This window comes from Triturus cristatus, chromosome 11 (assembly GCF_964204655.1).
Source record: "Triturus cristatus chromosome 11, aTriCri1.1, whole genome shotgun sequence".
Taxonomy (NCBI): Eukaryota; Metazoa; Chordata; class Amphibia; order Caudata; family Salamandridae; genus Triturus; species Triturus cristatus.
This window is the reverse complement of record NC_140594.1, coordinates 71,384,765-71,411,113: the sequence shown is the minus strand read 5'-3', so window position 1 is coordinate 71,411,113 and position 26,349 is coordinate 71,384,765. Positions and strand designations below refer to the sequence as shown.

The following is a 26,349-nucleotide window of genomic DNA, read 5'->3' as shown; positions in this document are numbered from 1 at the left end:
CATGTTAGCCCATCCTACTCTGAAATCAGCCCTCTAAGCATACAGCATGCTTGGGAAATGCCAGTAAGGCAGAAGGGTCATTGTGGCCCTGGGAGTGACCACCGGTGGAACTTCTTCCACCACAACATTTTTTTGAATGAGGAAATTTGAGCGATTCATCTGGGCCTGGGTCTAGAACTCCTCCAGAAAGCAGAGAGTGAGCGCCCACATTCAGGTTAGGTAGACCAGCTTGAAAGGTGTGGACAACAGCGGGTGGTCCCACATAGTGATAGGCAAAGTTACTAACATTGCCCTAAAGTCCAGGCCAAGTGCAGCAGTCCACCCTTGGCACAGGTAGGTGAAGTTCTGCTTCGTTCGGCTGCCGGCACCGAAACCTCCTGCTTACCTATCCAGGCTTGAATTCTGCTTGGATCGGAGTAAGATGGACAGGACATGAAATTAAACCTCATGAACATCTCATATTTCTAGAAAGATTTTGGGAGTTGTGTCAATATATGGATTTTGGTGTTTATGTCCTCTGCAGCATCCAGTTAAGGCCCCAGGATATCCTTCCCTTTATCACCAGCCAGATGTGTCCAAGTTTTTTGTCTGATACATTTTTGGACCTTTTCACCCAGGGCTCTCCTGGGTAATTGATGGTATAAAAGAATGTCAGGAAGGGTTGCTTCCTTTAAACTTGGGATCTTGGAAAGGTTTTGTAGATATTATCCCCATACCCCACACCCACACAACCCCCAATAACCAGGACAGTGGCTGCAGCAGATTGTCCCTACAAGCTGGGGTGAGGAGGAGAGCTGGCAGAATGGACAAGTGCATCAACACAGTCATCTTCACACCTCCATCCTACCAGAGCATGACATGCACAGACGGGGCCATTTATTGAGAGCTGTTTGTACGTCCGCCAAAACGCAGGGTCTATTAGCTCTGTCCACCGTGAACACAAAGGCAGGATATCAGTGCCAAGATTTGTAATACACTTTGGAGTCCACCCAAAGGACAGGCTGTTTTCAGTTTCTCCACTTCTTGTGCAGCCAGGGATGGGTTTTAAAAATCAGTTTTCCTGTATTAACCTGGAAACTCATAGCTGCACAAAGTGTCCACTTTCTCAAGTGGAGTTGTTATAGCACAAGGGTTCCAATGTAGACCAAGGAGGGCCTTCTTCTCCATGCCACTTTTTCAGGATAGTCACACAAAATAATTTTACATACAATTAATCCAAATGGAACGCGTCCACTTAAATCAGAGATAGTCCTAAAACAAACAATGTTGTCCCTGGGAAGACAGACACCTGTCCAGATCCCTCTAAACTCTGTGGCCCTCTCACTGAAAGTGGCAGTAATTTTGTTTGCAGGAATTCAGAAAAAACTGCCCGGTAAAGGACATGGTATCTCCAGTTTCAATCAGTTATTCGCTATTCAAAGGAAAGAAACTTGATTACCTGGAATTTGGTGCAGGGATTCCAGCCAGGTTGGAGATTTCAGCCCCCTAGTATCCGGGCACCAAATTCTGGCCAAATCGTAAGGGCCTTGTAAGAAATTAGGTTATTAGATGAGAGGGGTGGAAGCACCATTCAAATAAGAAACACAGTCCTTGTCAGAGTGTAGCACAAAAGTTGCTAAATAAACTTGGGCTTAACCCTCTGGTAGCTTAGCACAAAAGCAGCCAGGCTTAACTTAGAGGCAATATGTAAAGTATTTATGCAGCACGAAAGCAGTAATAAACTGAAAACACAAGAAAAATCACAAACAATTTAGATAAATGGAGTTAAATGAAATAGATAAAATAACACCAAAACGACAAAAAATCCAATTAGTAGAACCTAAGGGATGAGTTTTCAAAGTTTTAGGTAAAAATACCGTTAAAAAGCACAACACTCAACTCACGGGTATTTGGCTGCACTGGATCAGGGGAAACTCACAAGTTCAGGGTAACCACAATGGAGTGTGGGTTGGATACAGGGATCAGGTTCGTCCCGCTGAGGAGTTACCTTCTCAAGTCTGTGCAAACAGTGCTGTTTGCTTTGGTGGGGGCAGCAAGTAGGAGGCTGTCAGCGTGAGGAGCAGGTCGGGTAGCACAAAGAGTCAGTTGTTACTGGGGATTTGTGTTGGCATTGGCAGTCGACGTGATCTGTTGGCACAAACAGCAGGTCTCACTGGAACTTTGCGTTGGCAGTCGTCATGAACAGTCGCTGCTCATCACAAACAGGTCACTTCGCGGTCGTGAAGAGCTTAAGGTCTCTTTGGGAGTAGTACACTCTGCTGTCAGCCAAGGGTCCAGGACATGGGAGGGCATCTCTTGGGGATCAGGACTTGCTCCAGCAGAGGCAAACAACAGGTTCAGGCAGGTCAACGCAGGTCCAGCCAGTGCTGGTCAGCTGGGCTGTTGCAGAGCGGCCTCTGGAAGCCGGTTGAGTCCCTGTAGCTTAAACAGGAGGTCAGCCACTTTGACCCTTTGATCTCTTCTTGGGAACCTGGGTTCAAGGCTGGCAGATCCAATCTTCTTTCCTCAGACATCAGGGAAATCCCTCTTCCGAATCTTCCATGGGTCCAGGAGTGTTTTGATGAGAGGTTCTGTAGGGCCCACTTTTATGCCTGGTGTCAGTCTTTGTGTGGGGGAATTTCCTAACCTACCCCCAAAACTGATTCTGGTCAGTTTGTCCTCTTCTCCTGAGCCTGGCTCCAAAATGCCTACAATGACAAAGGCAAAGGCAGGCCTGGTGTTGGGTCCCTTCGTCTGTGTTGCAGGCAGGGCCGTTTTAAAGTGTAATTAGGGCAGGGCACAAGTCCTCCCTAGCCATTCCTGGCAGGAAGGCCATCTACACTCGGATCTAGTCTTTTTTTGTCTCAATGTCTGGAAGCAACACACAGTCCACCACAGGAGAGCCATCCACAGTCATGTGACCCAGGACCCTGACAGAAGCACGCAGTTGGTTTGGGCAGAAAAATTCCAACTTCCTAAAAGTGGCATTTTCGAAATTGTAACTTAAAATCCAATTCACCATTAAAGAGGATTAATGGTACACAATTTATTTGAGTGGAGACCGTATTTCTCTAACTGGTCCCAAACTGAAGGTAGCACTTATTAATTGAAATAAGGTAACCAGTGTTAGTCTATGGGAGAGGTAGCCTCACAGCAGTGAGAAATGACTTTAGGAGTTTTTCACTGCCAAGGCATGCAAAACTTAAACCCGCATGTCCTACTTTTTAAATACCATGCCCCCTGTCCTATATGCCTTTACAGCCTTCCTTAGGGGTGACATATAAGTAATAAAAAGGAAGGTTGAGGCCTGGAAAAATGACTATTGTGCCAGGTCGAACTGGCAGTTTAAAACTGTACTACAGGCTGCAGTGTAGGCTTGAGGCATGTTTTACAGTGCTAATTTAGTGGGAGGCACAATGTGTGCTGCAGCCCACTGGTAGCATTTAATTTATAGGCCTTGGATACATGTAGTGCCACCTACTAGCAACTTATAAGTAAATTAAAGGTACTGATTCAGTGTATGCCAGTTTTACCATGTTTGAAGGAGAGGGCACAAGCACTTTGTTGCTCGTTAGCAGGCGTAAAGTGCACAGAGTCCTAATGCCAACAAAAACGATTTCAGGAAAAAATAGGGAATAAAAGCAAAACAATCTGGGGAAATACCATGGCAAGGATGTCAGGTCTGTCAGCCTTAATCATCAGTGATGGCCATCTGTGTTTGTTATGTGCGTCCTCATTTGATTTTAAAAGTGGTTCAAACACAAGTGAAAACAGGAGGTGAGAGTGCGGCATCATGCTGAGTTTTCCTAATAATGTGAACCTATTTTGAGGTGCTCTCAATCCTATGGATCCCGCCTGTGGATTGTGTGTCATTCCCTAGGATCTGTCCCTGGTACTTATACTGATATCTGTCTCTCTCAGATACATTAGTCGGTACACATGGCTAATGCTTCTTCAGTGTCAAGGAATGCCAGAAGTGTTGCTATAGAATTGTTCCCAAACTTTCCCACCAAGTGAATCAACTTTCTTACAATAATGAGTCTCTGGAGGTCATGTAAAACAGCGGGCTCCTGCCCCGCCAAGCTCATGGTACTGGTAGCGGAGCCTCAACGGGCTCCTCCATTGATATCCTGATCGATGGTCCATCCGCCACAGAGCCATTGGTCAACGTACATCAGAAGGCCGGCCTTATTTAGTGCGGTTCACCTGGCACAAATCCTTTACAGGAAAAATCACAAATAAACGTCATAAGCGGGGAACCCATATTTCGAGGATTTGTTTCCGAAAAACCAAAATGTTTGATGCACTTGACCTAAATAATATGGAGCCCCTCTGCAATCTTATTTGGCTTCCATGCAAGTGCCTCACTGTCAAAAGCACAGAAAGCAATGAGATTCTTGCCGGGCAGGTGGTAGGTGGTCTTTCACCAGGGGTACAGAGGCCATTGCCGCTACTGATCTGATGCTTGCTGGGTCATCCGCCAGGGTGTAAAGGGCCCTCGATGTCTCCACTGTAAAAGCATAGATTAATTCACGCAAATAAAATAACTGGTATTCAGCTATATAGGGGCATATGCATCAACATAAGAAATTGCGATTCCTTAATAGCGATTATTAAGAAATCGCTATTTAGGAATCACAATTTGTTATGCATGTAGGAATCGCTAACTAAATTGCAATCCCTACACATTCCCTATTAGCGAATCGCAAATTGCAATTAGCTTATAGGGAATGCCTTCCCTTTCATTCCTATAGGCATATAGGCCAATAGGAATGAATGGGAAGCCATTCGCAATTTGCAATTATCAAATAGGTAATCACAAATTGGGAATGCAATTTCAAGGGTGCTAGGGGGCCAACAGGCCACCCTGATGCACCCCAAAAATTGGCACATGTGGCGCACACACATGCCCCAAGGCCATGTGTGTGCGCCACATTGCACGTAGAAAAATGCAATTTTTGCATTTTTCTAAGGAATTGTAAATTACCATCAACTTCAAGTTGATGGTAATTTGCGATTCCTTAATGCAAAGTCTCAATCTGAGATTGCTTCTTGCATTGCATTTAGGGAATCGTAAATTGCGATTCCCTAACTGCATTCACAAAATAGGTAATCGCAAATTTAGCGATTACCTATGTTGCGAATGGCTTTGGGCTTGATGCATCCCAAATGGCTAATTATCGGTCGCAAATTCCTGCGAATCGGCCCATTTACGACTGGTAATTAGCTTGATGCATGTGCCCCATAGTTCTGTATGAACTAGCTCACTTTGGGTATTTTCCTGGCTTAAGCAGGAATAAAACGTTCACGCCAGTCATCAAATCACAAGTCTGTTAGTTGATTGACTGTTGAAACCACCAGGACCTGGGGATTTGTTTGATTTGAGGAACTTAATGACCCACTAACCTTCTCCTCTGTGATTGATGAAGGGAGGTTTTTAAAGGCCTTCAATTTGCTTTCTTACTAGTGATTTTTACCCAATGCAAAAAAAATCTTCTTTAATAGAAGATCAGTTTAGTACATCTTCATTTTGTATGCTAACACTTTATTGCCTTCTAACAAAAGGTATCATTCTGACAGAGAGGAAGTTATTCAGCTGCTCTTTGCTGCATTGCTGCATTTAGTTAATGTAATCTTGTGAAGTGAGCATGGTTTGCTTTTCAACTGTACTAGAAATCTTCATTTATTTTTAGGCTACCTGGTTTTAGGTTTAAACCTAAAATAACTGATAAAACCCCACCGAAAGGAAAATAGCCATCACTAGTGTAAACATATAAACCTTCACAACCACAAAATAAGTGCCAATTAAACAAAGGAAAAGATGAGTGAAAGAGTAATTGTATTTCCTCCTGAAGAGGCCAATATAGTGTAACTTTGTTATACAAGGCAGCAGCAAGAAATACTGGGCTAATATTGTTCTGCTTGGGTTTTGTTTTTAGGGATGTCACTAAAATATTGCTTCTTCTTCCTTCTGTTTTTTTCAGTTTTGTGGTCTTTGGTCCAAAGATGCAGTGTTTAGAAGCATGTTTTAGGTCTTATTTAGTTCTTTTATAAACTGTAGAGAATCGGGAAATATCAAATTCATATTTGATATTTTGGCTACAATTGATTTCACTGAACGGTAAAATGGCTGGATGGAACGCAGTATCAATTGGAATGCTGCTGCAAAAAGTTCCTACCAAGTTCAATAAAGATTTCAGTGATATTGTTTGTATTTGCAGTAATTCAGCTATGTATATGAAAAAGGTGTATGATGACCTACCAAAATCAATAACTGAGCTGAAGTGCTTCCCTGTAAGAGATCCTTGTCACTTGCTAGATGGTATGCTGAAAGCATCTTTACAATTTTCACAGTTAATGAAGAATGCTATTGGGTTTGTAGTCCATTCTGGTGCCCTGTTTCAATATGCCCAGGAACTAAAATGCAAATATTTTTCATTTTGTGCTTTGTGTGCCATCAAAAAAAGAGTCACCCTAACTGCGTAATTTAGCCGGTGGTTCTTCGTCCTAGAGGCTGTGAATACCGTATATAATCCACCTGGCAACTGTTTACAGAATCTTTGCTTAGTGATGATGCCAAAGACAAGAAATGTGATGATCTTTGGTCACATATTGATAGTGATGTAAAAAGTACAGTCTACTGCATGCTTAAGTTTTTACAGGAAAACATTACTGATGTAGTGGACATAATCAAAATACTAGAGTCTTAAAACGCCCTTGTCTACCAAGTGTTCAGCGTAATTGGTGTAGATGTGAAACATCTCCTTGAGAGTGGGCTGGGTGACACTTTTAGAGACTTTGGCACTGCCACATGCTCCATGTTAGAATTCTTGACACCTGGTAAACAAAGAAATGTTGAGGAGCAATTTAGGAAATGTTATTTTACAGTCTATGGGAAATGGCTTGCAATGATGCACAGAAATGTCCCTTCACCAACCATGGCATTTGAAGTTAATGAAGCCTCACTGAGGTACTCTGCACAAGTTCTAGATCCCTTCTGATTTTTCTCCAGACTTTGAAAAGAACTGCTTCATTTTTGACTGCTTCAATAACTAAGGGCATATGTGCCCAATTTTACGCATATGTTGCAGAACTTGTCCTAGAGAATCACAATCGTTAGGTGCTCCAGTATTGGCATGAAAAGCTATGTCATCTGCCAGTGTAAGCAAATTGTGTTCTGGCTGTTTAGGTGTTGCCCGTCTCAAATGCCAATGTTGAGAGGCCCTTTTCACAGATAAACGTTTACATATGAAGGAAAGAGTGAGTGCACATGACAAAAGGCTCAGTAAAGAAGTATTGTATGGTGAACTACAATAAGTTTGATTTGTAAAAATGTATTTGGACCTCATATACCCTGTACACATGCTGTCTATACACATACATTCTATAAACACCGGAAAAACACTGTTTCTGTTGTTTTTAATAGCGCGAAAAATGTGTAAACACTGATAACCACTCGTTTTTTGAGGTATTGAAAACACTGAAAAAACCCCACCAGAATTTACCAAAAATAGAAACTGAAAACAGGAAAGCTCCACAAGACCGGCCCAGCCTACCTCAACAGACGACTCTCCTTCTACATCTCTAACCGCCAGCTCGCTCCGCCGACCTCTCACTAGCCACCGTCCCACGCATCCGAAGAACAACCACCAGCGGGAGTTCCTTCTCCCACCTCGCCGCCAAGACATGGAACACCCGCTCACTGAGCCTACGACAGACCCAAGACCTGCTGACCTTCAGGAGGATACTCAAGACCTGGCTGTTCGATCAGTAGTGGCCCCCAGCGCCTTGAGACCCTCGCGGGTATGTTGTGCGCTTTACAAATGACTGATTGATTGATTGATTAGACTGTGATTATTCCATATTCTGTATTTGCATTTTATTGGAGAGGTTTTTCACTCATAGCTATGCTTCACAATACACGTGAGAAAGGGTAGGTTTTTTCTTGTCTCTGGATTGGCTCTGTCTAGCGATTTATCAATCCTATTTCTGCTACCAAACATTTCAATATTTTAGATGTTAATTTGGTACGTGACTCCCTCCCGCTATGTGATGAGCTGTCTCTATCTATTTAACGAGCTCCTGTTCCGATGACCCCCTTCTTACCCAACTCGGACAAACAGTTTACAAGCCGATGTAGAAATGATTTCTGGTGGGTGTTGGACAATAAGAAGGGTCAAAGGTAACTTCCGGTCCCAAAGGTATCTTCCCGACCTTCAAATATTCCACCGTCCATAATGTATGGAACATACTTTTAATTTCCTTGATCTCCACGCTGAAAAGTGGCCTTTTGAAAGCAAAGGGCTTTATCCTTTGTTTATTTTGGGGATTAGCTCCTTAAATTTCTGAGGAATGTTTATTCCTCATTTTTTATTTTTTCTACAAACAAAATCTGCTCTTGACTCAGAAAAACACTGCCATATCATTATTCTTTTATTGTACGAACAAACTCTTTGACATTGAAAAATACAATCCTAACCAGTTGAAAGACAACTAGTGTGTTTCTCTACTAGTGCTCAACACTCCCAACTGCGGTCAAGGTTTATTCTTTGGTTACTGCTGCCTGAGTGGAATGTCATGCTGAATGTGCCCTGTCCTGACCTTTCTTACAACTCACCCTGCAAAGTTAGGGTCCCCAAAACCTGACAGAAATAAACAAAGACACTTCATAGATGTATGAAAGCCATGTGGCTGTTGGTGTCCATCTCTCATGAACCCAGGAGGTTCCATTTTAATCCCTCTGCCCCATTCAACCACTAGACCCTGCACAGGGATGACAGCTCCAGGCTTGTTTTAGGATGAGGAAACATTAGAATAGGTCCTCTGTTCCCTATTTTCTGGTTGGATGGCCTAAACCGGCTTTGAAAGGTTTGAGATGTTGCTCACTTAGACGGCTTGCAATACTCTTCTGGTGCTGATTTTCAGGTGACCCTCCTTCAGCCAATGGAGTACAGGGTCTGACCACATAATGATTTTAGCGGGATTACTGGTTTGGTTATCTCGCTCAAAGCTAATTTGCGTGTGGTCCACATACATTCTGAAGCTCCCCTCTCAGCCCATAGGCAGCCCAGGAAGCCTGTAACTCACCTGCTCTGTGGAAGAAGTTTACTTGTTGGCGTGAAGGGGACGGGGGTCAAGTGAGAGCTGCTTGAACGCCTTGGAGAAAAAGCCAAGGATTACACCAACTGACCTTCCAGCTTTAAATATCAGATTATTTTCAAAAAATTAGGACATACATTTTTGTTAGCAGATAACCAGCTGCTTTGATTTACTGGTGGCTTTTTTACAAGGAGAGCGGAAGATCCTTGACTGTTTCATGGTCTTCGAAATGTCATGTGAAGGTAGCAGGGGCAGGAACTAGATGGATCTGGGGCAGGGTTCTTAGAACAGCAATTCGGAGGACATACTTCTGCCAGCAACAATGTCACCTTCATGTGACAACCAATGAAAAGACAAAAGATACATTGTGCAAAGCTCTACCACTGAGTGACAGAGCGAGCAGTGCTTAGCTCTACCAGAAAGGAGCCATCAATCTTTAGCTGTCCCATAGGAGAATAGTGCTAGGTTCTCGCTGCTCCACCACTGAGCCCTGAAGCGAGGAACGCACACCCATACAATCGAGCTTAGAAGCCAGCAGGACAAGCTCATTTATGCATGGAGCCAGAATAGCACAGCTGGGTACCCTTGAGACCAGGAACAAGCCGAACACTGCAATACATTCTGAGTCCACGAACCAGCAGCACAAGGCTGCATCCATGAGCCCTGGAGACCACAGCACATTACCTTTTTAATGAGTCCTGAAACAGTTGTACCCAGCTGCACCGGCCTTTCTGGAGAGCCCTACATCCAGTAGCACACAGTCAAACCACTGATCCCTGGGCCAGGTGCCCACAGCTCTACCATCGAGCCATGGAGCCAGCAACACACTGCCCTTTTGTGTGTATGTATGTGGTATTTGTGTAGCACGACAGTGAGCCGAAAGTTAGTGGAGAGATGTACAGGGACTCACCCAAGCATGCAGTCAAAGGGTGAAAGGAGAGGTCACTGGATTCTGGGAGCAGAAGTGTACTGTTATTGTCATGTAAAGAGGTTAGTCTTCAGCCCTGTCCTGAACAGGAGCAGATCTGGGCCAGTCCTGATGGATTCTGGGATGTTGGTGCAGATCCTGTGCGCACAGATGGGAAAGGCCAACCCCTTGTTTTGACCTTTTCACACTCCTTAGTCTGCAGTTGATGGTGGACTGGCTGCAGGTGTGCTGCGATTCACCAGAGATGGTGAGCTTGCCTGAAAGATAAGGTGATATATATGTTTAGTCCCACACCACTCAGCTCTTCACTGTGGTATGTAGTTGGGACAGTGGAATAGCTAGACCTACTGCCACCCAAGGTGGCCCCTAAGTTTGCCGGCCGGTGCAGGTAAGAGCGGGGGCAGGGGTGGTGGCCTATGGACGACTTGTTCTGGGGGGGTGGGGGGGTGGTGGTCGACAAGCAGGACTTGCTCACCTCCACCGCCCCCAAAAAGACTCCCTCCTGCCCCCTCTCAACCTACACCAGTGAGTTGGGAAGGCACAACACTACAATCTAGCCAGCACTGCTCAGCTGGCCCACTGAATCATGGGTTAGTATTGCACAGCCAGATCCAGAGGTGGAAATGTGAAACAATTACTCTGCCCTCGGTGGTGAGAAGAGGATGGGGAGCCGGAGGGGAACGAGGGTGCAAGGGATGGGCATGGGGTGAGGCTAATAGGTCATTGCAGCAGGCAATCGAAACCCTGCCAAAAAACAATGGGGCATATCAACAACAACCAGCGATAATTATCGCAAAGCGCACTTAGCGCTAGGATAATTATCGCCGGCTAGCGTGGATTCTTATCGCTGAGATAGCGTGCTATTAGCAACGCTTATCTCAATAGCGATAAAAATACTCACGCTAACTGGCTAACGTGAGATTATCGCTGGAAACCCAGCGATAATCTCACGTTAGCTTGTTGATAGGGACTCACAAACTTAGCCATGATATCCTCCTTCCATAGGATATCATGGCTAAGTCAGTCCTGAAGCAGGTGTTAGAAAAGTAGCGATAACAGGTGTTATCGCTACTTTTCCTGACGCTATGCTTCATAGCGTGGGGCTTGATGATAGGAGAAATGTCGCTTAGCGACATTTCTCCTATCATGTCAGGTCAGGAACGCCCACTTTGCATCTCATTAGAGATGCAAAGCTGGGCGTTAAAAATCCCCACGCTAAAACAAGGTTTCACGCGTTAGCGTGGCCTTGCTAATGTAGTGATAAAATTATCGCAGCTTTTCGGCCAAAAACGGCCGCTAAAGCGGCGATAATTTTTTATCGCCTCGTTGTAAATATGCCCCAATGTGCCTGATTCACAATAGTATATTTACACTTTTGTGTAAGTTTATGATTTTTTGCAATTCACAAAGAAATTTAAGAGTGGTATCTTTATGACTGCTGAGCATCCGCATTTGTGACGGAGACTCCACGCATTAAAAGATAGCCAGTCGTAAAGATAGTACTCGTAAAATTCCTTTGTGAATTCCCAAAAATCATAAACCTACAAAAAAGTCTAAGATTACCTAGCAAATCAGGCCCCATGTATTTTAGGACGCCATCCTGCCACCACTACATTAGCAGTTATACATAAGTACTTGATGCTTGCTTCAAATGTGACATTACCAACACATCTCAGCGTGACTGCTCTCCTGGTAATGCAGGGTGTTCATTTCTCAGCTGAACTTTTACACTTGCAAAGGACAGCTCCAGCTTTTTGCAGTAGGGCTGCTATACTACTTATGAACTTATTTGTAGAACTGCAGTACCTTTAGTGTCAGCAGCTTTGTGCAGGGCTGCTGTATCAGTAATGCACAGTATCAGCCCTGGCAAGTTTCCCAGGTCCATATGTGATGTGATGCTCAAGTCTGGGTTTCTTTGAATTCTGGGACTTGTAGTCTAGTTTGTTGCATTATATAACAGGACTACAAGTCCCAGAAGTCAAAGAAAAAAACCTGAACTGGAGCAGCACATCACGCATGGACCTGGGAAACTTGGCAGCTATGCAGTATTTGAAACGCTTCACAGGGGTGGTATGCTTTTAATGAGACAGGCAAAACACTTCCATGGAGACTGACATGTTTTAATGGGGCAGTTGAAGAACTTACCAGAAACTGTACTGATCAACAAATAAGCATTACAGAAAACACTGCTGGCCCGAAAAACGGGAATATACCCTGGCTTGATGTGTACTAACTGTTGTAATATCATTCAAAGACTATATATTGACCACCTACTAAGTGGGAAGAAAATCAAAATAAACCACTATGGAACATGTGATTCTAGGAACCTAATATCTTCAATGTAATGTCTATATGAATAGATGTAGGAAGGCCAAAGAACATGAAAATTGACAACTCGGATAACAGAAAATAAATCTACAATAAGAACAGTTGTAATGAGATTGAGCAGGGCAGAACACTATAGATTCACAATATCAGATATCAAAACTCTGATTTCAAATGTATGAAATTATTGTGAATCCTCGTGGGGTGGGGATCAACATCGTAAATCTTTTATGAAAAATAGAATGTGGGTAGATTGAACTATTGAACTTTGGGAACCTGAAGGAGATAATTGTTAAGGTGGGTATTGCTGCTGGCTTTCACATAACCAAGATGGTGGTTAAGGGGAGTATTAGCTGTTTTCTTTCACATAACCAAGATGGTGGTTAAGGTGGTTATTAGCTGCTTTCTGTCACATAACCAAGATGGTGGTTAAAGTGGATATTAGCTGCTTTCTTTCTCATAACCAAGATGGTGGAAGTTAAACTCCGCCACATGTGAGGCGCACAATACAGGAAATTAGATAAAGGAAACTGGGAGAGAAATAGAAGGCATCAAAGAATGGAGAAAGCTAATCATGGATAGGAACATATCTGTGAATTGCAATTGAAGACATGAAGAATTACAAAGGAGTAAGCCAAGAAGGAGATATGACCCGACTTTGGAACTGGGGAAGCAGCGTCCACTCAACATTTGGTGATTGTGGGAGAATCAATTAATCTTCCCCTGCTTAATAAATGAATGTGACCTTGTGTGATGTCATCCGGTGCCCTAATGCCCTTGGGCCACGTTTGCGCTACATAACACTGCAAAAAACTGTCTAGTGCAATGACTGTCCATTATAATTGTTTGAGGAGATTCGAGATAGAAAGAATGATTGACTATATGTCTTTTTGTTGCTTTGACAATAGGTTAAGGTTTATAGTCCTGATGAAGGGTACGGTTGGCACCTGAAACGCATTGAGTGGGTGTAACTGAATTTACGGAAAGTATGAAAATACAAGATATTTAAATGAATGGAAATTGAATGTGAATTTGCTAATGTACATCAGTGATTAAAGTCTGATGGAAAGATATGCTGTTGCACGCTCACAGTCGCATCATACTCATGAATTTATATTAGTAAAGACAAGCTGGTAATCCGTTGTTATAAATCGTCCCAGAGAACCCAGGGGATGCCTAGTTGTCATATTTCTGTGGCAAGGATCCGGTGTGATTAGAGCAAATAAATGTTTTCACTGGTAAAGGCTCTGGGTCCTAGGCACTGCTTCTGTCGTCACCTGCCCCATGCTGCCCTATGCATGGCAATATAAAAACAACAATTGATGGACAGAATGCAGAACAATGTCATACGTTCACCCCATACAGAGATCTGGGCCTAAATCCATCGTTTTTTTGCTCCCCATGCTTTTCCAGTTTGGCCCCAGCCATTTGTAAATCAGTCTTGACCCTGCGCCCAATGGGAACAGTCCAGCCTGAACTGCCAGGCTAGGTCCTCCCTGGACTGGAAACAAGCATCCTAGGACCGGTTTTGGGGTTCACCCCTCATCAGCAAGGATGGTTTGACTCCAGTGGCATGGAGAGCACAGGACCCACATCTGGGCATACCCATCCCTCTTGGGGAGACAAATGCAAAAACAACAATTGATGGACATAATGCAGAACAATGTCATACATTCACCCCAGTACAGAGATCTGGGCCTAAATCCATCGTTTTTTTGCTCCCCATGCCATTCCAGGTTGAACCCAGCCATATGCAAATCAATCTTGACCCTGCACCCAATGGGAACAGTCCAGCCCGAACTGCCAGGCCATGTCCTTCCTGGACTGGAAACAAGCATCCTAGGACCAGTTTCGGGGTTTAACCCCTCATCAGCCAGGATAGCTGGACTCCAGTGGCATGGAGAGCACAGGACCCGTGTAGGGGCATACCCGTCCCACTCGGGGTGACAAATGCAAAAACAACAATTGATGGACAGAATGTAGAACAATGTCATACATTTACCCCAGTACAGAGATCTGGGACTAAATCCATCGTTTCTTTGCTCCCCATGCCATTCCAATTTAAAGTAAACCCAGCCATATGCAAATCAATCTTGACCGTGCACCCAATGGGAACAGTCCAGCCCGAACTGCCAGGCCAGGTTCTCCCTGGACTGGAAACAAGCATCCTAAGACCGGTTTCGAGGTTTCACCCCTCATCAGCCAGGATAGCTTGACTCCAGTTGCATGGAGAGCATGGGACTCATGGACCAACGATAGATTTAACCCAGAACTCTTGACGGGGTGAGATTGTTTGAATGATTCAGCATTCTGTCCATCATTTGTTGCAGTTACACTTTTCACCGTAAGTGGAATGGGTTTGCCCAGACGTGGGTCCCCTGCTCACTATGCCACTGGATTCAAGCTAGCCTGGCTGATGAAGGGTGACATACCCCAAAACCGGTTCCACGATGCTTGTTTCTGGTCCAGGGAGTACCTGGCTTGGCAGTTCGGTCTGCACTGTCCCCAGGGTCAAGACTGTTTGCATATAGCTGGGTCCAAACTGGGGTGGCAGAGGGATGGATTTAACCCAGATCTCTTGACTGGGGAAGAAAATTTGAATCATTCAGCATTCTGTCCATCTTTTGTTGCAGTTACACTTTTCACCCTAAGTGGGATGGGTATGCCCAGATGTGGATCTCTTGCTCACTATGCCCCTGGATTCAAGCTAGCCTGGCTAATGAAGGGTGACATGCCCCGAAAATGGTCCCAGGATGCTTGTTTCTGGTCCAGGGAGGACCTAGCTTTGCAGTTCGGTCTGGACTGTTCCCATGAGGCACAGGGTCAAGATTAATTTGCCTATGGCTCGGTCAAAACTGGGGTGGTATAGTGGGCAAAAGAATCATTGATTTAACCCAGATCTCTTGACTGGGGGAGAATGTTTGAATCATTCAGCATTCAGTCCATCATTTGTTGCAGTTACACTTTTCGCCCTAAGTGGGATGGGTATGCCCAGACGTGGGTCCCTTGCTCACTGTGCCACTGGATTCAAGCTAGCCTGGCTGATGAATGGTGACATACCCTGAAACCAGTCTCTGGATGCTTTTTTCCGGTCCAGGGAGGATCTGGCTTGGCAGTTTGGTCTGAACTGTTTCCATGAGGCACAGGGACAAGACTGATTTGCATATGGCTGGGTCCAAACGGGGGTGGCCTAGTGGACAAAAGAACAATGGATTTAACCCAGATTTCTCGACTGGGGGAGAATGTTTGAATCATTCAGCATTCAGTCCATCATTTGTTGCAGTTACACTTTTTGCCCTAAGTGGGATGGGTATGCCCAGACATGGGTCCCTTGCTCACTGTGCCACTGGATTCAAGCTAGCCTGGCTGATGAAGGGTGACATACCCTGAAACCGGTCCCAGGATGCTTTTTTCCGGTCCAGAGAGGATCTGGCTTGGCAGTTTGGTCTGGACTGTTCCCATGAGGCACAGGGTCAAGACTGATTTGCATATGGCTGGGTCCAAACGGGGGTGGCCTAGTGGGCAAAAGAACGATGGATTTAACCCAGATTTCTTGACTGGGGAGAATGTTTGAATCATTCAGCATTCCGTCCATCATTTGTTGCAGTTACACTTTTCGCCCTAAGTGGGATGGGTATGCCCAGACTTGGGTCCCTTGCTCACTGTGCCACTGGATTCAAGCTAGCCTGGCTGATGAAGGGTGACATACCCTGAAACCGGTCCCAGGATGCTTTTTTCCGGTCCAGGGAGGATCTGGCTTGGCAGTTTGGTCTGGACTGTTCCCATGAGGCACAGGGTCAAGACTGATTTGCATATGGCTGGGTCCAAACGGGGGTGGCCTAGTGGGAAAAAGAATGATGGATTTAACCCAGATCTCTTGACTGGGGGAGAATGTTTGAATCATTTAGCATTCCGTCCATCATTTTTTGCAGTTACACTTTTTGCCCTATGTGAGAAGTTGGCCTGGCATATGTTGTTCCTAGTTATAGGGACACCTTGCACCAGTCCAATTCGACTCTTATTGATGATAGGTTTAAGACAACCTTTAAAGAAAGCTATCCTAGTGGTAGCTGTGGAGAGCAGCCTTCAGGCTAAGTCTTGAAGGAGTGTTAAGCTTATTGTTTTACCATAATAACCTCTTGAATAACCAAATGAAAGAGTAGTCCACACAGGTATATATATAAAATATATGTATTTATTCTAGACAGAATCCCACAGTCACTTTATGTGGCTAGTGGCCAAGTTACACTTTAAACAAGCATTTATAAACACAATAAATAGCACAGAAATCAATGGGCCCCAGGGGGGGACCAAACCATATACTAAAATAGTGGTATAAGAACCACAACAGTTCTACAGGCAATGCCTAGGGCATTCAGGATCGCTTGCCCCTTCAGAATCCACCCACAGTTAAGAGGAAGGGGACCCACGGGAGACGCGTGCAGTGCAAAGAGCTGCCATCGGGATCGCAATGTTAGCCTATGGAGAATGTCGCGGTTGGATATTTAGGGCCTCATGTAGGTAGCCAAATACCGGTCGGTAACGGCCGATTTTCGGTAAACATGCCGTTACCGACCGGTATTCAGACAAGTGAGATGTAGGAGTCCAAAAACCACTTTTCGGTAAATATGAGGCGGTAAATACCGATTCATATTTACCGAATCCCAAAATACCGAATCAGATTTACCGAATACATAATTAACGAATCGGTAAATATGAAGTGGTAAATATGAAGTGGTAAAAATTAAAATGACATGTAGGAGCACTCGGTAATTAAGAAATCCAAGAAAATCGGTAAATAAGAGTCGGTAATTAACACGGATTGAAAGCAGGTGGTTACCACCAACAGTGCAGATAAGCAATCCCAAAATGCAACAGCGTGGACAACATGGCCGCTATGTACGTCATTGCAAGGCGCCTACGTCTACAGGCAGCAGGACTGAGGGTTTGGCGACGGGAGGAACGCATCTACAGACAGCGCATCACACTATTCCAGCTGACTGATGCAGAGATACATGAGAGGTACAGGCTACACCCCGAAACCATCATGGACTTAATCAGGGACCTTCACCCACTCCTGGACCAGCCAATAAGAAGGGCGCACGCCATACCCCCACATGTGCAGGTGCTCTGCAGCCTACATCTGCTGGCATCCGGCAGTTATCAGGTGGTGATAGCTGCGGTGGGTGGGGTAACCCAGAGTTGCCTGTCACGTTTCTTCAGGAAGTTCCTGGATGCCATGATGCAGAGAATGCACCACTACATAAGCTTCCCAAACACACAGGCTGCACTGCAGAAAACAAAAACAGACTTTTATCACATGGCACAGTTCCCCCATGTCATCGGCTGTATTGATGGTACACACATCCCAATCTGTCCACCAGCTGACACAGAGCACATCTACAGGAACAGGAAGTCCACCCACTCCATCAATGTGCAGGTGATCTGTGATGCAGGGAACATCATCACAGATATTGTTGCAAAGTATCCTGGGAGCACCCACGACTCTTACATCTTCCAGAATAGTGGGATCTACACACGACTGAGTGCCGGAGAATTCGGAGAGGGATACCTGCTAGGTAAGTAACAGTGACGCCCCTTGAAACCTGCAAATCATAGTGTATAGAGGCATGTTACTGATGGTTCCCTTTTACTCATCTAGGCGACAGTGCATATGCATGCCGGTCATTCATCCTCACTCCCTACCTACACCCAGCAACCCAGAGTGAGAGACGATACAACGTGGCACACAAAACAACACGCAATGTGGTGGAGCGCACGTTTGGACTACTGAAGAGCAGGTTCCGCTGCCTGCACAAGAGCGGAGGCGCACGCCAGTACAAACCCATCACCTGCTGCAAGATTATTGCCACTTATGCAATGCTGCACAACCTTGCCACGAAAAAAGGTACAGATGTGGAACTAACATATTTTGAGGACAACGAGGATGAGTCAGGCCAGCCAGAGGGCAACGCAGCTAGAGTGCCAACTGCAATCGATGGGAGAGAGAGACGGGCAGAGATCACATGCAACTATTTCTGAGTAAGTGAGGGGACACAGCGAGTTGTGAGAAGTCATGACGTAGTTTTAATGTGGCACCACGCCATGAACACATGAACAAGCCAATCTGGCAATATCCCATCTATACAAGGAGTAAGTCCAGGGTTACGTCACCCAATGGGAAGTGGCTAAGCAGGGCTACATCAATGTTTGCGCATACGCGCTGCAGTGGTGGATTGCACGGGCTGTGCATCCTCACTAGAGCCAACCCCAAGCCGCCTGCTGCTCCTGCGTGCTTCTGGGACGGGGGGTGTGATGCTGCTCCTGCCGCTGGTGTCGATGCTCTCCGCAGCATCCCCTGCAGCAGTTGTCGACGCCTGACTAGTCAATAGCACCCCTAGTGCACTTGTCACCTGCACCATCCCCCGAGACAGGTCGCTGCAGCACTGTGTTAGGCCCTCCTGCATCGTCACAGAGCGCCGGCACAGTAGAGAAGTCGCAGTTGCCAGACGGTTGAGTGCCCTGCTGGTAGTGTCCCTTCTCTGGCGTTCCCGGCGCCGTGCGTCGATGTCAGCATCTAATTTGCTGCACAACTGCTGGATTGACTGGGACATGTCCCGAATGCCCGCAGCCATGCCGCTAATGTTATTGTCCATGTTGACTAATGTTGTTTTCATCACCCGCATGTGCCTCTGGACTGACATGACTGCCTTTGATTGCAGGCGCTGTTGTTTCAACATTTGGCCCTCGAGACCCAAGAAGACACCATGGCCGTCAATGGGTGCTGGTGGACTCTGGACACGCGACCTGCGGCGCCCTCTTGCTCCCGTCTGTGCTGCCTGTGAGGTGTGGGGCACAGTGGCATGGCTCCCTTCCTGGGGCCTGGTGCGGTCTTCTGGGCCCATGCTGTCGTCTGACGAGGTGTCTAAGGCTCGTAGCCTGGCTGCTGGACGCCTCCTCACTCTCACACCTGCAAGCGGAGATGTGGCCGGTGATTCGAACATGAGTGGCGATGCTGGCTCTGGTTGAGGTGATGCTGGCTCTCGGTGAGGTGATGCTGGCTCTGGGTGCGGCGAGGCTGGCTGTGTTGGTGGTGCGGCTGCCAGTGGGCCTGCTCCCTGGTCTGAACTTGTGCTGGCTAGAGGTGGTATTTGTGGCCGGTGTGCCGTCTCTCCTGCAGCATGCCCTGTCCTGCATGATGTCACATCTGTGGACAGAAATACAACATTGGCTCAGTGTCCCCGAAGGGCTGCATTGCAAGCGTCACAATATATCATTTCACATTCCAAAATGTCCTCTGTCTCCTTGTGCCTCGAGTGCGTGACATGCCTTGTTGCCCTGTAACATTTACGTCATGGTTAGTGTTACCCTGACTACATCTCCCGGAATGCATTGCCTGTCTGCACTGACACGTGTGGACTGCAGTGTGATTCTCGTTTCACAATGGGGGATGTGGGATAGGGGTAGGGGGGGCTACATTGCTGTGCTTTCGTCTTACCCTGGTGTGTTGCGGCTCTGGCAGAGCTGTCGGCGTCCCCAAGACCCACGACGCTCTCTTGCTCGATTGTGGCCGCCACCAGCTCCTCCAGTTCGGTGAGGGCAGGTGCCCTGTTGGTTCCACCTCCGGTCTGGCTGGCCTCCTTCTGGATGTCGCCCATCTTCCTCTTGGTTACAATCCTCAGGTCATACCAGCGCTTTTTGAGGACCTCAATGTCCCTGTGGGTCACTCCCACAGCATTGACCTGCGCCTGGATGGCCAGCCATATGTTGCGCTTTTCAGCCTCAGGCACTTGCAGGGATTGCCTTCCAAACAGCTTCTGGTGCTGCTTCACCACCTCCTCCACCAGCACCTGGAGTTCCTTGGGGCTAAATTTCAGCTTCCTCCTCCTTTCCCCTCCGTCTCTCTGTGTTCTCTGGCTGGACATGCTGTTCGTTTTCCCGCTCGCACAGGCAACGGCTCCCTGCCTCTCCTCTGCACTCAAAGCCTCTCCAGGGTCGGCTAATTATGTACACCTGCCTGGGTGTGGCCACTTCCTGGTTGGGTGGGCTGTCGTTGCACAGGATTAGCTGTTTCGTCAAGTCATGTGATTTTATTTACCGAATCCGTACATACCGATTTGGTATTTTCCGATTCGGTAAATACCACCTCGGTATTTTCCGATTTGGTAAATACCACCTCGGTATTTTCCGATTCGGTAAATACCACCTCGGTATTTACCGAATCGGTGAATTCCGATTCGTGATTACCGAATGTTACCGAATCGGTAACTTTTACCGAATTTTTACCTACATATAACTTACCGATTCTAATTTACCGATTCGGTACGGCTCGGTATTTAAGAACCGGTAAAATTTATTTACCTACATGAGGCCCTTAGAGTTTAAAGACACTTCTAGCAACAGTACAAAGTTAAGACTTGAGACTTAAGGCTTTGGAGAGCCCACCACCACGGGAATACCGAAGTACCACTGTTACCTGCCCCAGGGAAGCCGGGTGCCTAGGTCGATTCTGGTGTCGGGTCGCGGGCTGATTTTCAATGGAAAAGTAGTCCAAACTGCTGCTAGCTGAAAGCGTCGCAGAAGTCGTGAAGATTGAAGATGTAGGAAATGAAGAGAAAGACCTGAAAGCAGAGGGGACAGAGTCTGGGTCACGGCACAGTGACCAGGGAGCTCACAGGAAGGAGCTTGTGGATGTCGGGTGCTTCAGGTGTGGAAGGTTCAGCTGGGCTCTGCAGTCACGGGCTCCGGGAGGCTTCAAGGGAGGCCAGCTTCTGGAGGGCAACTGTCCCATGTCGGATGAGGGTCGCTGCGGTGTTAGTGTCCCGATTGGATCCACTAAGCATTGGCAACCGCAACCCACGCAAGATGTACAAAGCAGCTGCTGGTGCAGACCCACGAGGTCTGAGGGTGCTCTCCTTTGCAGGGAGCGCAGAGCAGGCCTGGAGCAACCAGGGGAACTCTTGGAAAGGTAGATTGTCCTCCGCCAGGGCCCACAAGTCGAGAGACAAGGGACCGCGGAAGGCAGCAAAATGGAGTGCGTAAAAGGGCTCCCACGGGCCACCGGAGCGGACTAGGAAGCTGAGCTTTGGCACGGATGCTGCTTGAAGGTTGGCTCAGGAATGGGCCAGAGCACAACTTCCCCACTGGTCGGGGTCGTGTGCTATGCAAGAGGTGGCTGGGGTCTCGGGGTATGCAGGGATCTCGGCACCCACGTGGTCCACGGTGCTCAGACTTGCTGGGCACGCTCACAGGACTCTGGGATGCACTGGAGACCCACCTCAAGGTTGATGGAAGGCGTCGAAGTTCGTGAGAGCAGCGAAGTTCCAACCGGGTATCTTGCAGTCTTTTAGGTGCCTGCCAAGCAGGGGGATAACTCCTTTATCCCAAGGGAGATTTCTTCAGTCAGCTGGGCAGCAGCTCGTCGAAGGTCAGTTCTGTTAAGTTCTGGACGAATCTAAGGCTCTAGGGCAAAGTTATTCCCATATATCCCCAAGACTAGGGGATGGTCCCAAATAGAGCCTACCAATCAGAGTAGAGGCGGGAAAGGGTGGCTACACCCACTCCCCTTTGTGTGTTTCCCGCCTGGGCGAGGGGCAGGATGCCCCTGAACCGGTTCCAGGCGGTGTATGCAGAATTGGGGCTCTGCAGCTGCCTACGTGCAACTCTGAAAGGACATTTGGTGCACCCACCCTGTTCCAATCCACATATCCTGTCTGGGGAGGTGCTGGCACCTCCCTGCCACAGGAGCCCTATTGTCCAGATGGCGAGGCTGGGGTTTTCCCCAGCAACAGCCAGCCAGAGTCGTGTAGGTGGCGGACAGTAGCCATTTTGTGGTACATGTGCACTTTTAAATTGGTGTCTAAATTCTACCGCTTTTCCCATATCACCCTCCTAGCAACGGGGAATCGTACCCTCATGCCCATAGCTGGACTGGGGGTATGATTCCTTCATGTTTGACACCAAACACGATATGGTTCTGTGTAGCCATTCCCAAGTTACAGCGTTGACGCGATAACTTATAATGCGGTTAAGAGTATATGGTATGGCTACACTACAAACAACCCAGTAACGATTTTACGAAGGTTGCAGAGAGGTCCTACTCACGTAGGGGTCCCCCCTCACACATACCTCAGCACCCAGCCCTGTAAGATTACCAGGGCCTGCCATAGGGGTGACCTATGAGAGTATATGTGTTGTAAGGGTATGGGATATAGGGTACCTACATCCCTGTAAGGGGTGCTAACACCACCTTACCCAGACTACAGTAGTGGTCTGGTGGTGTCAGTTTGTGTGGCTGTCCCAGGGTGGCACAATAAGCGCTGCAGCCCTGGTAGGCCTACTGGGGGACCCATGCCCTGGGTACCTAGGGTACCATCTACAAGGGACTGGTAGGGTATGCCCAGCATCCAATTGGTTGGTACCTAGGGTACTCACATTGTTTAACAGAGGAAGCAGATAGGCTGGGGTCCTGGATAGCAGGGCCACAGCCTGGCTAAAGTCATAAAAACAGTCAAAACATCAGCAAAAAGTTGGGGGCAACTATGCAGTCGATGCCACTCTCCTACACCCTAAGTGGGATGGGTATGCCTAGACATGGGTTCATTGCTTACTGTGCCACTGGATTCAAGCTAGCCTGGCTGATGAACGGTGACTTACCCCTAAAGCGGTCCCAGGACGCTTGTTTCCGGTCCAGCGAGGACCTGGCTTGGCAGTTTGGTCTGGACTGTTCCAATGAGGCACAGGGTCAAGACTGATTTGCATATGGCTGGGTCCAAACTGGGGTGGCGTAGTGGGCAAAAGAACGATGGATTTAATCCAGATTTCTTGAATGTGGTAGAATGTTTGAATCTTTCAGCATTCCGTCCATCATTTGTTGCAGTTACACTTGTCGCCCTATGCATGGCAGCAGGGCTCTGGGTCCTTGGCATCGCTTCTTTGTTCACCTGCCGCATGCTGCCCCATGCATGAGAGCAGGGCACTGGGTCCTTGGCACTGCTTCTGCGGTCACCTGCCCCATGCTGCACCATGCATAGCAGCAGGGCTCTGGGTCCTTGGCACTGCCTCTGCCGTCATGCGACCCATGCCGCCCCATGCATGGCAGCAGGGCTTTGGTCGGGCAGGTTGGATCAGAGGAGGAGATGGTTGGTGGATGCACATATCCGTACCTACCACAACATGCTCTGTGATGTCGGCACCGACTGGGCCAGGCAGACATAGAAGGAAGATGCTGCATGCGTGACCCATGCTAATGTTGCTGCCTGTACTTAGACAGATCATGTAGCTTCAATGCCAGAGCACTGCACCTGTGAGCACGTGTGACAAGTGTGTGCACCCACAGAGAGCTGGTACAGTAAGGAGATGATCAGCAGCCGAGTTGGGCTACTTGAGGTTCCCTGCTCAGAGGCGTCCACGCCGATGCGCCCACTTTCATTCACGGTTGACCGCACCATATACATATTGTCGGTAAACCTATCTGGTTGCCTCATTGTAATTTTCTCCCCCCAACTGGACACGCCACCGTGGTGCATTCCCAGGATACTTTGCCCTTGTGCCAATCCTCACGGTTTAAGAAACCGCCGCATCTCACGGGACTCTGTCTCATTCTCCCCTTGAGGACAAGCTGCCACGGTCCTCTTCACGACATTCAAACTGCCGTTTAAATTACTTCGGCTCCAAGTACCGCTATCCCCAGCATTGCTTCTACACTTCCAAGATACACTTGGCCTTTGCTTGGCCACGCTGCGGCGTATCTTCACATCCCACAGCAATTTTCACTCAGGCATGTAATGTAATGTCCTGATGATGATCCCACAATTGCTTTCATGGGATCGAAACGTCGTTGACTCTCTGTACACCGTATACCCAATTTAATTTATCATTGTTTATGTGTAACGGTGTCTCCGTACATTTATGCTTGTTCTATTTAATGTATGACGCACAAGCATCTGTTCTGCCTGAGCCTTTGTTTTGTTTTCTATATACCTTGCTGGGCGCAGGAGTGTGTCCCCACTTTATTTTTTGCAAATATATGGAATATTAAACTAACCCTGTCTGGCTTAACAGCATTAATATTGTACTGATTCCTAGTCTATATTTTATTTCCTCTTCTCCTATTGTCCTTGTCTGGTACCACTGTGTTTATAACTCAGTGGTGGGTGGTGGCAAATGGGCCACAGCAACGCAAAAATGCCAGGTCCAGCACTAGGCGCTACTCTAGGCAAGGATACCTGCTGGCATGTCAGCCTGGAGATGGTGACTCTATGCAGGCACTGACTTTACCACTGAGGCAATGAGCCAGCACTGAGCACGTCTACCACATAAACATGGAGATTGCTTTACGCAGATCTACCATTGAAAGATGGAGTTAGCTTTGCACAGCTGTATAGATAATCAGTGGAGCCAGCAAATGACAACTTGAATGTTAAAGTACAGAAATAGCATTCCACAGCTCTATAGCTAATGCTTGGAGACAGCACTCCGGAGCCCTGAAGTTAAGGCACATAACCAGCATTCCACAGCTCTATTGTTAATGTATGGAATCAGCGCTGCAGAACTCCACTGTTAAGGCATGTAACCAGCATTCCACAGCTCTATAGTTAATGGAATAAAGCCAGACTGCAGACCCCTACTGGTAAGGCATGGAGATAGCATTCCACAGCTCTAAAGCTAATGAATAAAGCCAACACTGCAGAGCCCTGCTGCAGGCCAGGCAGCTATCAGTCCATAGCTCTGCAGATACATCATGGAACCAGCATTGCATAGGTTTATTGTTGAGACTTTGAGTCATCAGTGCGCAGCTCTACCATTGAGGCTTGGAGTAAGCTTTGTACAGCTCTGCCATTGAGGCTTTTAGCGACCATTACTCAGTTCTATAGTTGATATATGGATCCAGAACTGCACAGCTCTACTGTTCTGTCGGTAATGTTTGGAGGCAAACCTTCAGAGCTGTTCCACTGAGGCTTTAAGCAAACATTGCACAGCTGCACAAGTGAGGCTTGGAGTAGGCATTCCAGAGCTCTGTTGCGAAAGCGGTAGGGCATGCAATGAGCATTCTCCAGCTCTATAGTTAATGAATGAAGCAGCACTGCACAGCTCTAATGTTAAGGTCAGTGCTTAATTTGTAAAAAAAGTAAGTGCCAGGGCCCTTCTCGGGAGACCACCGCAGCCTGCACCACCCAGTGCCGCTGCCAATGACAGCACCAACATAACACCTAACCATCGCATTCTTACAAGTGTGATAATTCAGACTATTGTAGGCCACACAAAGCTATAATAATGGTGCAAGAGGCTGGTATTATTCATTTTTAATATATATTGACTTAATAAACTGGGTTGTTGTGCTCATCTCAAAATTAAAAAGACAGCCTCACCATGTGATGGACTGTCTCTAGAGCCGGTGCTAACAATTAAGTACCGGTGCTGTGCACCGGAAACCACCAGCGCAAATTAAGCACTGGTTAAGGTACAGAGCCAGCACTGCACAGCTGCCCCAGTGAGGCTTGGAGTGTGCATTGTGCAGCTGTGGTATGCTGGGATTTATACGGAACGTTGTGACATTCTTATTCTATGATTTCATGTGTTGCTTGAGGCCCTGAGCCTCCTGTTGTTTATCTATGATATGTGTTCCATGTTCTTTGGAACCGGTTTGATGATTCTAGGAATGTCAGTTGAGTGGTCAGTAGGCTGTGCTCCTGGGAGCATCCAGACGTGTCCTTGGTCGTGGGCCAACTGCTAAGCTAATAAAGCACATTTGGATCCCTACACTTCTCCTGCTTCTTAATTCCATACCACCCTGCTGCATTTGTGTACCAGGAGTCTCAATAGTCAAGAGAGGCATGTCACCGAACACAATCGGTTCTGGGTGACCAGGACTTAGCCAGGCTGGGAGTTTCTTTGCGTCCTGGTCACCCAGAACCGATTGTGCTTGGTGACATGCCTGTCTTGGATATAGAGACTCCTGAGTCTGTGCTACACTCTATGGGAGTGAAGTTTCCCAATGTTTTCTCAGATACCATTGG

At 47.0% G+C, this 26,349-nt stretch overlaps 1 protein-coding gene across 2 annotated transcripts in view; it reads right to left on the bottom strand.

The window, feature by feature from the left end:
• GALNT9 (polypeptide N-acetylgalactosaminyltransferase 9) overlaps positions 1-26,349 on the bottom strand; it is a 763,825-nt gene that overhangs the window by 378,184 nt on the left and 359,292 nt on the right. The gene's annotated exons all lie outside the window — the stretch shown is intronic.